Source organism: Marmota marmota, unplaced genomic scaffold (genome assembly GCF_001458135.2).
Source record: "Marmota marmota marmota unplaced genomic scaffold, marMar, whole genome shotgun sequence".
NCBI lineage: Eukaryota > Metazoa > Chordata > Mammalia > Rodentia > Sciuridae > Marmota > Marmota marmota.
In genome coordinates, this window is record NW_025999842.1 from 55,040,112 (window position 1) to 55,051,312 (window position 11,201).

Below are 11,201 nucleotides of genomic sequence, written 5' to 3' on the forward strand. Positions count from 1 at the left end.
CATTACCAGGAATATAGCCTCCGCCTCATTTCTGCCTTCTACTTCTCACTAAATTGAATGTGCTTGGCAGAATATGACTCACATAGAGAATACCAGCTCTACAGGGTCTTGGAAAGATCATTTTAGAACTCCAATCTTTCCAACCACAAGGAGGCTTGGTTGCATGTTGAGCTAGCTAACCAAGCATCCCTCACAAGGTTTACAAAAGAATGTATGTACTTTGATTATGGAGTCCACTCTGAGTCTCTGTGATGCTAATTTAGGAGATCTTGGTGTACATTAAGAAGGCCTTGATAGAATGAATCAAACATAACTTTCCTATGTTCATGTATGAATACACTACTAATGAAAACTCTGAATCGTGTACAGACATAAGAATGGGATCCGAATTAGAATACATTATACTTCATGTATGTATAATATGTCAAAATACACTCTACTGCCATGTATATCTAAAAAGGACAAATAAAAAAGGAAGAACTTGGGTCCTATCACATGATAATTGTGTGTTTTGGGACAATTCCAGGGCCCCCATGTGTTCTCAATGGTAATTTTTATAAATGTTGCCGTGCAGGAATTGAAGTCTCTGACCTCCTACAGGGACGGGCCCCGTAGACTGTGCCAGCACAATTCTCAAGGGCCTGAAGTGACAAAATGGAAAAGGAACTCAAGAGACCCTATCACTTTATCATCAGTCTAGGAACAAACTAGGACTTCCTGGATACATTCTGGGGCTGAGCAGAAGTCATTTGCTTCTTTCCAGATAAATGGCAAAATGAAATGATAGATGTGCTATAATCTGATTTTGTCACCTTAATAACAGCATCTTCATGAAATAAATATAGTATTTAAATTGCTGCTGCTGCTGCCACAATGACTCACTATTAATGCTATTATTAGCATTACAATTCCCTTTACAATAAGATCTGGGTAAAATGGTATCTGTTTGTCACTCTGAAGTGGCAACACAAGAAATGCAATTTTGCAGGCTGAAAGATGGAAGAAAATTCAACTTCTGAGCACCTTGCCATTAACACAGGATTTAGGTTTAAGAGTCATCCAGGTCATTTCCTGTTGGTTGCTCAAGGACCACATTTAAATAATCAAAATAAGTCTGATTGTTAATACTATGTCTTATTAAATTTTCTTGTAATCTTGAAAAATTATATAAATGATAGGTTGTGTATAACAAAAAGTAACAGCATATTTTTAAGCTTACTACATCATTTACTATATGTATTTTGAATCCAGAATGAGGATTTCTTCCTTATAAAACTATTCTGATGAAACACTGTAGTTTGTTACATTCTGAATGTCTGATATTCTCTCTCTCTCTCTCTCTCTCTCTCTCTCTCTTACACACACACACACACACACACACACATTTTCAACCTTTCTATTTTGAGGAGTCAATATCACTTGACAGCTAAGGTTTGTATTTTGGAATCAAGCCCCACTGTGGCTTGGGACTCCAAAGTCATTTAACCCCTCTGTGCTTCAGCTAGCTCATCTGCAATTACTGTTATATACTAGCCTCTTAGGGCCATTGAGGGACTAAATGAGATGATGTCTGTAAAGCATTTAGTACAGAACATGGCACATAGTAAATGTTCATTAAATACAAAACTATGCCTTTTATTCTTAGCCACATTGTGAAATTTTAATGTTCCAGACTTGTGTTTAAATTTTAAGAGTTCATTTTGAGGGAAATTGGCATTAATAATAGGCATATACCAATATATTATTTTCAGAGCACTCATAAATATTTCATGATAAAATAACAGGAAAATGTTGTTTACTATTAGCTCCAAAGTTCACGACTATATTTTGTAATTTGAGTTGGATGCTTAAAAAGCAGTATCAGCTCTTTTAGTACATTCTAAGTATATTAAATCTCTTAAAAGGTACATTAAATAGTTTATAATGTTATGGCGATAAAAATGGATAGTCTACATGCAAAGGGTAGAATATGAAAAAGCAGAAGAATTTTTAGGTATTGAAAGGGTTTTCTGCAGGAACAGCAGTTGGAAGGCTGGTTGCAAAGTCTGCATATTAAGTACAGATCTTTTTGTCCTTTGCCCCGAAGCTGTGGAAGAAGGAGATCCTTTCAAAAGGGATCCAGGAAGCAACTATAGAAAAAGGAGTCATCTATTCCTAAGGAACTTAATCCTCCTCACCCCAAATCACAGGGATGATGGAAATGGCTCTTCTCAGGATGGAGTGAAAATAAACTCAAGATCCAGGAAGATAACACAGGAGCCTTGAGAACGAAGACATTCAGTGAACCACAGGGACACCTAGCAAGAGACCTGATGAGGAGGTGAATGAGGGCCACAAGGAGGTTACTGATCTTGTGGTCCTGGAGACAACGTTTGTTTCTTTACAAGATTGTCTTCTTGGACTGGTGAGTAGAGAGAAATCACAGCTTTGAGAAGGCAGAGCAAAGAACAGATAATCATAGACCAAACCAAAGTCATACCTTTAGGACCTGACAGAGAAGGGTTCTGTGCTCAGTGATGGGTTTAGTACTGTGTGTGGATGAACACAAAGGCCCAGAGTGGTAGGGGGAAGAAAAAAAAAGATGAAAGAATCAAAGTTACCTGGTTACCTGAGTAAAGGCAAAAAGCCTAAGGAAATTTGGGAAGAATCTCTCAAAGTCACAGCTACATTAAAAGAGTCATCTGGTCAGGCTTAGTGGTACATGTCTATAATCCCAAGAGTCAGGAGATTGAGGCAGGAGGATTCCAAGTTCAAGGCTAGCCTATGCAACTTAGTGAGAACTTGTCTCAAAATAAAAGAAAAAGGGCTGGAAAAGTACTGCAGAGAACCCCTCAGTTCAATCCTCAGTATATATTTCTCTCTCTCTCTCTCTCTCTCTCGTAATCTGGCAACGTCAGGCCTAGGACTGGGGAGATACAAGACTGGAACCATGATAAGGGTGAGTTTCTGCACTTGCTCACCTGTGGCTAGAACAATTTACCAGCCCTTTAATGAGAAACCTTGTGGTGACTGCATGGAAACCACCCCGTATATTACTCTATTAATAGTAGGATATAAATATTTGCCCAAATTAAAACCTTGGCAAATCTGTAGTATAGCCTAGACTCCTCTCAATTAATCTCTTGTATTCTCAATTTCCAAGATAAAGAATTCTATCTAGACGTTATTAAAGAGGAAACTGAATGAAAATAAAGAAAATGGATCCAGATGATCATTTTCTTGGAAAAATGCATTTCTCTCTCTCTCTCTCTTTCTTCCTGCTTCCTTCCTTCCTTTATTCCTTCCTTCCTTTCTTTTCTTTTCTTTTTTTCCAGTGCTGGAGATTGAACCAAAGGGTGCTCTACAACTGAACTATATCATCAGCCCTTTTTATTTATTTTTTAAATTTTGAGACAAGGGCTTGCAAAATTGCCTAGACTATCCTCAAATTTGCAATCCCCTTGCTTCAGCCTCCCAAGACACTGGGATGACAGGCATGTGCCACTGCACCCAGCTAGTTAGTTGCAATTTTTAAGAGTGTATGCTTTGGAATCAGACGCAGGTCTGAGACTCATCTCCAGCCCTAGTTAGAAGTCTATGAGATCATTTCTTAACCTGGAGTGGCTTATGTGAACAGTAGGAACAATGATGCCAACTTTGCAGGTTTGTTTTTATTGTTGTTTAAAGATTGAACAAACTTACAAATAAAAAGCATTTGGTAATAGTAAGTAGGTCTCATGATTTCAACATCATTGTCAGAAACAAACCCAGGTACATGTTTGGCAGGCACGACCCATGGCTCAAGTACTACAAAGTTGTTCAGACTTCCAAACGGAAGGTCTTTGGAATCAGAGGTCTTTGGAGTCAGACTGCCTAGGCTCAGAACCATGCAGGAATTATATGACCTTGGGGGAGTTACTTATCCTCTCTTTGACTTATATTTTTTACCTGTCAAAGAAGATGGAAATACCCACCTATTAGGATTATTTGAGTGCTTAATCAAGTAATCCACAAAAGGTACTTGGGTTGATCTGAAAAGAGCAGAACTGAAGTCCATGAAGACAATATTCTAGGGAAGTCAAGTTCTGAGGTATTATCTCTGAAATTGCCTAGTTAGGTCTTCATCAAAAATCACATAGGAGGGTAATATGTTAATTACCAGGTCTCTCCAAGCCCTTGTAAGTAATTTTAAATGTCATAGCAAACCTCCCAGGAGTCTCATTGGTACAGAACTTAGGAACTTTTGCTTGAATATAATGTCATCTAACCCGGCAGCACCAGGCTTGATGGCATGCAAATCTCCCAGGGCCAACTTTGGGTAGATAGCCTTTACTTAAGATTATACTCTGTTTATTTTCTTACTTGCTTATTTTTTCCTTCCCCCATCAAACTGTTAGTCTCTGAGAATAGAGACTTTAAATTTTGTACTTCTGTGTCCCCAGTGCCTACAAAGGAACCTAGCACAAATTAGATGGCTGGAAGGATGTTCCATAATATTTGCTGAATGAATATATAGGTATTCATCTGCTGCTCACTCTAGGCTATTTCCAGTACTTATTTTCCAAGATGTAATGGGTTAAGTCTCTTTTGGCAAAAGGGGCAGGAACTCAAAACTAAGTAGTCTAAGTGAAAAAGGAAACTTACTGCCTATGTAACCAAGAGATCCAAGATTGGACCTGTAGCCTCAAACAAGGTATAATCAGGATCCTCTAACACTATTTTCCTCTATGTTGAAGTTATAGGCTCAAGATGAAAATTTGAATGCAGAAAATGAATCAGGGAGCATGCTGGGTATCAACAAGGATGAAGGGAGTAAAAGGACCAGGACTAGGCCAAGGGCAGTGGCTGATTTTCTTAGGAGCTCTGGAGGTGGATAACCCTGAGGGTTGCTTAGTTTGAAGGGAAGAAGACTGGGCCTTTAGAAGCCCTCATCCTCACATCAATCAGTTGTTGATCCAGGCGGCTGTGTTTGGTTGTGGGCAATTCAGAAAGAATAACTCAGCTTTGAGCCATGAGCTGCCAATAGTCCAAGCAGTTGGAAAAATGAGTGCTATAGGCCTGAAGGATGTGGGGTGCTATACATCCATTACTGTAGACTCTATTCTCAGGCAGTCAACTTTTTATGGTAGTTATACAGAAAAGTTGTGACAAGATTGAAACATCAAATTGTTCAAGTGAGAGTTTTTATTGGCTTACTTTGAGTCACGTGCCCATCCCTAAACATATCGTAATACCAGGATTATGTGCTTCTCTGACTATTCAATTCTGGATATACCTAACCCTTGGAAATAGAGATGATTAGTGAAAAAGATTATTGATGTTGGCCACAGTGGTGAACATGGGTAGTCTCAGCTACTAGAGAGGCTGAGGTGGAAGGATTGCTGAAACCCACAAGTTCAAGACCAGCTGGGCAACACAGTGAGACCCCCCACCTCAAACAAACAAACAATTTACTGAAAGTAGGATTTCAGTTCAAGAAGAAAATTCAATGAAGCTGACTAGACAAAACTAACAATTGACTCTATAACCTTGTTATGCTATAGGTTGAACTGAATCTTAGCCCTCATATTGATCTCTTGAAGTCCTAGCCTCTATTCCCTCTAAATGTGACTTTATTTGGAGATAAGGTCTTTATAGACATGATTGAATTAACATGAGGTCATTGGGGTGAGCTGTACTCCAACATGACTGATGTTCTATTCAAAGGTGAAGGCTGGACACATCAGCCATTCAGGGAAAAGGCCACGTGTGCATGAAGGTGGCCATATGAGCCAGGAGAGAGACGAGGAACAGCTCACCTCTTCAGAACTTCAGGTGGAACAAACTTTACTCTGACTTCAGACTTTGAGCTTGCAGAACTGTGAGATAATACATTTCTGTTATTTAAGCCACCTAAATTGTGGTACTTTTTATAGCAACCTTTGCAAATTAATAAAACACCTGAGGTTAAAAGTTTTAGGCTAAAGATTTCCTGAAGGTCATAACTCAGATGCAAAAATAGGTTATTTGTCTTGTAATTTTGTTTGATTGAAACATCAAATTGCTCAAGAAAAGTGGCCCATTTTGTCCAGTATGAGAGTACAAAATCTATTTTGTTGTTCTCTGTAGCCCTTCTCAACTGGGATTTCATGAAAGGATTAAGCTTTGGATCACTTGATGTATGCAGTGGATTAATTTCTTTCCTGTGTGTCTGTAACGGCATTAACAATGTACTATCTGAGGGATAATTGAGAAAATAATCATTCCAAACATTTCCTGTAGGGCTTAATTTTTATCATAAAACCCCTATTAAGAAAGGTCACCAGGCTATAGTGGTACCAAATTCATCTAAGCTGCACATCTATACTTGGACAACAAATCTCATTTATGCACATACAATTTTTTTTTTGGTCTGACAAGACAACACCACTGGGAAGAAGCAGTGGGAAGGGTAGCCACTCTTTCTGTCTTATCATGGCCCAATGGCCACAAAAATGCCATCATAAATTTATGATATTAATGGGAAATTCCTGAATTCTAAAAATGAAGAAGGAGAAGCACACAAGTTGAAACTATGTCAGCCCCGGATGGAGGTATTGTCAGATTCAGTATTGGCTTAACAACTTGAATTTTAATGTCTTCATTAAGACCAGAGACATTCTTCAAAAAGAGTGGAGAATAGCTATCTTGGTTATTTTTGATATTTTGTGTATTGATTCCCCCCTGGTCTGTTTATTTTTGAGCCAACCTAAGAATAATTGGATGTATTTTAACAGCTAGAACACCCTAATTTCTTCATATTACCATAGATTTTCATTTTTAAAAGTTCATCTCACTCATTTCTTTCTCCAACTAAATATTAGAATCTTTTTAAGATCCCACCTCCAAATTCCATTTCAACGATGATGATGAGGATTACAATAAAGCTATAAATTAGTTCGAAAATATTGACTTCTTGATAATTTTTGGGCTTCACATCTATTGTTATGATGTGTCCCTCCCTGTTATTTGTCTATGTGGTTTTTTTTTTTCCAGTTCTGAAACATGTCTAGAGAGTGGAGTTCAATATACCTCTCACCATCTTTGGTTTGTTCAAGGCTACTATCTTATTTATTTTTAATCACTTCTCATTTCTGGAAAATATCCATCTGCAGCCATAAAGGATAAAACTGACTTGAAGACAGAAGCAAAAAGAGAACTGGAAAATGAGGGCAGTTGGGCCCTTCCTGGGTTCCAGTGACTGATTTTATTCTGCTGCAGAGGTCCAACTACATCCTGAACTCTGTATCAAATGCCTTTGAAACGCACTTCTGTTCCTTTCGACCTTGCCTCTCTCTGGAGTGTTTGACCCAACAAGTGAGTATCAATCTCAAAAAGTTCGAAAGGAACATATAGTAAACCGAAGAAAGAAGGAAACAAATAATGAAAATGCAAACAGAAATTAAGAAATAAAACTATGTAATAGGATAAACACTAATTAGATACTAATTCTTTGAAAAAGGTAACAAAATAGATAACTGTTGGCATGATAGAAGAATGATGTCACAAAAAATTTTTAAAAAGAGCGTAATCCACATATGGGAGGTATTTTAAAAATCATAACAGAACATGCAAGAGTATATGCTAAAATTATGAAAACATAGATGAAATGTCAATTTTCTGGAAAAACATAACATACCAAAAGTAGTTCAAAAAAGAAACACATGTCTAAATAAGACATTAAGTTGGGACAGTCCCCCAGTTCAGGGCATGAGAATAATGTAACCTTGATTCCAAGGACTGAACATAAAAGGAAAATTATTGGCTAATTTTACCTGTAAACACAGATACAAAGACAGTTAGTTGAGCAGTTGAAATACATCACTGATTTTTTTCCAGCAGAGGGAGCACATGAACAGCATCCATCTTTCTAGCAGATGTTTTGGAATGATTGAGTATTTGGGCCTGCTGGATCAGATTCTAGTCCAAGAACCATACGGGTGCTCTTTAGTCTCTCATAGTATTGATAATTAGCTTGGCATTTGTTATGTTTTGGGTTGTCATCCCCGCCCCCACCAAGATATAGTGAAGTCCTAACCTCTAGTATCTGTGAATGTGAACTTATTTGAAAATAGGGTCTTTGAAGATGACCAGGTTAGGATGAAGTCATTAGAACAGGCCTCAATCCAATATGACTGATGTTATGAAAAAGGGAAAATTTGGAAACAGACACAGTCACACAGGGAGAATGCCATGTGAAGAGGGAGGGCTGGAATTATGTAACTAGAAGCCAGGGATTGCTCAGACCATTAAAAGTTAGGAAAAGGCAAATCAGATTCTTTCCCAACCCTTCCAACATGTTGATTTTGGAAATATGGCTTACAGAATTGTGAAACAATATATATCTGTTGTTTTAGCTAGACCTAAGTTTGTGGTGTTTTGTTATGATAGCCCTAGAAAACTAACATGGTTTAGCTATTGTGAATTGTGCTGCATAAACATTGATGTGGCTGTGTCCCTGTAGTATGCTGTTTTTAAGTCCTTTGGGTATAGACTGAGGAGAGGGATAGCTGGGTCAAATGGTGGTTGCATTCCCAGTTTTCCAAGGAATCTCCATACTGCTTTCCATATTGACTGCACCAGTTTGCAGTCCCATCAGCAATGTATGAGTGTACCTTTTTCCCCACATCCTCGCCAACACTTATTGCTGTTTGTATTCATAATAACTACCATTCTGACTGGAGTGAGATGAAGTCTTAGAGTAGTTTTGATTTGCATTTCTCTAATTGCTAGAGATGATGAACCCTTTTTCATATATTTGTTGATTGATTGTATATCACCTTCTGAGAAGTGTCTCTTCAGGTCCTTGGCCCATTTATTGATTGGGTTAACTGTTTTTTTGGTGTTAAGCTTTTTGAATTCTTTATATACCCTAGAGATTAGTGCATTATCCGATGTGTGAGCAGTAAAAATGAAACTGTGGAACCTACCTAGATGCCCCTTCAGTAGATGAATGGATTAAAAAAAAAATGTGGCATATATACACAATGGAACATTACTCAGCAATAAAAGAGAATAAAATCATGGCATTTGCAGGTAAATGGATGGAATTAGAGAAGATGATGCTAAGTGAAGTAAGCCAATGCCCAAAAAAACAAATGCCAAAATTTTTTTTGATATAAGGAGGCTGATTCATAGTGGGGTAGGAAGGGGAACATGGGAAGAATAGATGAACTCTAGATAGGGCAGAGGAGTTGGAGGGGAAAAGAGGGGGCATGGGGTTAGAAATTATAGTGGAATGTTACAGACATCATTATCCAAAGAAAATGTATGAAGACAAAAAATGGTCTGAATATACTTTGTATACAACCAGAGATATGAAAAATTGTACTCTATATGTGTAATATGAATTGTAATGCATTCTGCTGTTATATAAAAATTTTAAAAAATTAATTAAAAAAACAAAAAGTAACTGGAAAAAAAATAAAAAGAAAACTAACATGGTACCCATTACTTTGTTCCAAAAGCAAGATGAAAACCACTCACTCCAAAACATGCCAGGACTGGGACCAAGCTGCTTAAAGGTAAGGTCTTTCTAGTTCTACTCCTCTGTGAAGTTGGGTAGTTTCCCAGGTACCCACACCAAAAGCTATGGGGTCAGACATAATTTTATTCTACTGCAGAAATCCAACTACATGCCTAGTCTTGAACTCTGTATCCAACGCCTCTGAAGTGCACTTCTTATTATATTGTTCCTTTCCCAAGCTTGTCCTCCCTATTCCTATATAAATCAAAGAGGTTAGAGCAGTGATTCTCATCTGGAGTGTGAAGAAGGGATTTCTCCCTCCACGAATGCCAGAATCTCCTAAAATGGATTATGACAGTATACATATTTCAAGGTATATTTACTATTTTAATTGCTTTATTCATGTTTTTTTTCATTTTGTGACTTTTTATTTTAAAAAACTACAGATGCGTAGGAAGTTGCTTTTCCATTTATTTTGAAATTTCAGATAGAATAGTTGGAATGTGGATTAGTTCTGAAGCCAGCATTAGACAGGCAGTCAGTGTAGATAGGTAAATCGAGTCAGGTAAGATTGAATTAGGCCAATTTTGAGTGGTCTGGGAAGTTGGAGACTGTCCCCTGAGGGATTAAAATGTTAATTCCTTCAGAGCCCTTCCTCCACCCTTATCAAAAACCTGTCCCTGCTCCACCATGCTTCCAAGGTAAACTGACCCAGGAATTTCCCCTCCCTACAGGGAGCTATAAGGTTGTTAATGTGTCCTGGACTCCTCCATCCTGCCCTTCCCCCTTCAGCCCACCTGTTTCCCACCTTTTGGCCATCCTACCGAGCATTCCTGGGCCTAGTCACATATGCAGGAAGAAGAAGGATAAGGGAGAAATGGCAGGAGAACAAAGGAAGCCTAGGACATATAAAAAGGGCACAACACCTTGCCTCTTGGGATACCAGGATACCAGCTACGGCCCCCTTCTCCGTCTAGGGAGAAGTCTATGTTACCCCTTTTTAAATAAACCCTGCTTTATATGCCTGCCTCGGCATGCTTCTCTAATGTTCTAACTTCAACATGTGGGGAAGCAGGACCTGTCACTGATAACCAGCGGTATCAGTTCTTTCAGCTTTCCATAACAAAATAGCACAAACTAGGTAGCTAAAACAACAGAAATGTATTGCCTTGCAACTTCAGAGGCTAGCAGTTCAAGATCAAAGTCTCAGTAAGGTTTGTTCTTTCAAAGGGGGAATTTGTTCCATATCTCCTGCTTAGCTTCTTGTGGTTTTCTGGAAGTTTGTGGCATTCCTTACTGTGGGTAAGTTTGGGCATCCTGGACAAACAATACTCAAGAATAATCTTGTTGGTAAAGATGGCGCCTGGAGTGCTTCTCTTCTGGGAGCTCAGGTCCATGACACACTGAATGGCGCGCAAAACGTCACCTCCAATCCCTGTGAATGGCGTGAACTTTGAATGGCGCACCTCCAATCCCTGAAGTGGCCCGAACTCACCGCCAATGAAGAAGTAACAGCCCACTCACCTTGCTCCTCCTCATCCTGTGTTAAGCCCATAAATATTAACACCCTGTTCATGCTTGCTCTCTTACTCTACCCCTCTTACTCTCCCTCTCTCTCTTACTCTTATTCTCCCCCTCTCTTCCTCTCTCTCTCCCTCTCTTCTCTTCTCTTCTCTTCTCTTCTCTTCTCTTCTCTTCCCCTTCTCTCTCTCTCTCTCTCTCTCTCTCTCTCTCTCTC

General features: G+C 38.7%; 1 long non-coding RNA gene across 1 annotated transcript; it reads left to right on the forward strand.

The window, feature by feature from the left end:
- Positions 1–2,096: 2,096 nt before the first annotated feature.
- On the forward strand, positions 2,097–9,513 carry LOC125614757. Its single transcript, XR_007345437.1, has 3 exons — positions 2,097–2,404; positions 7,113–7,314; positions 9,465–9,513. It is a non-coding gene; the product is annotated as an uncharacterized LOC125614757 (long non-coding RNA).
- The last annotated feature ends 1,688 nt before the right edge of the window (positions 9,514–11,201 follow it).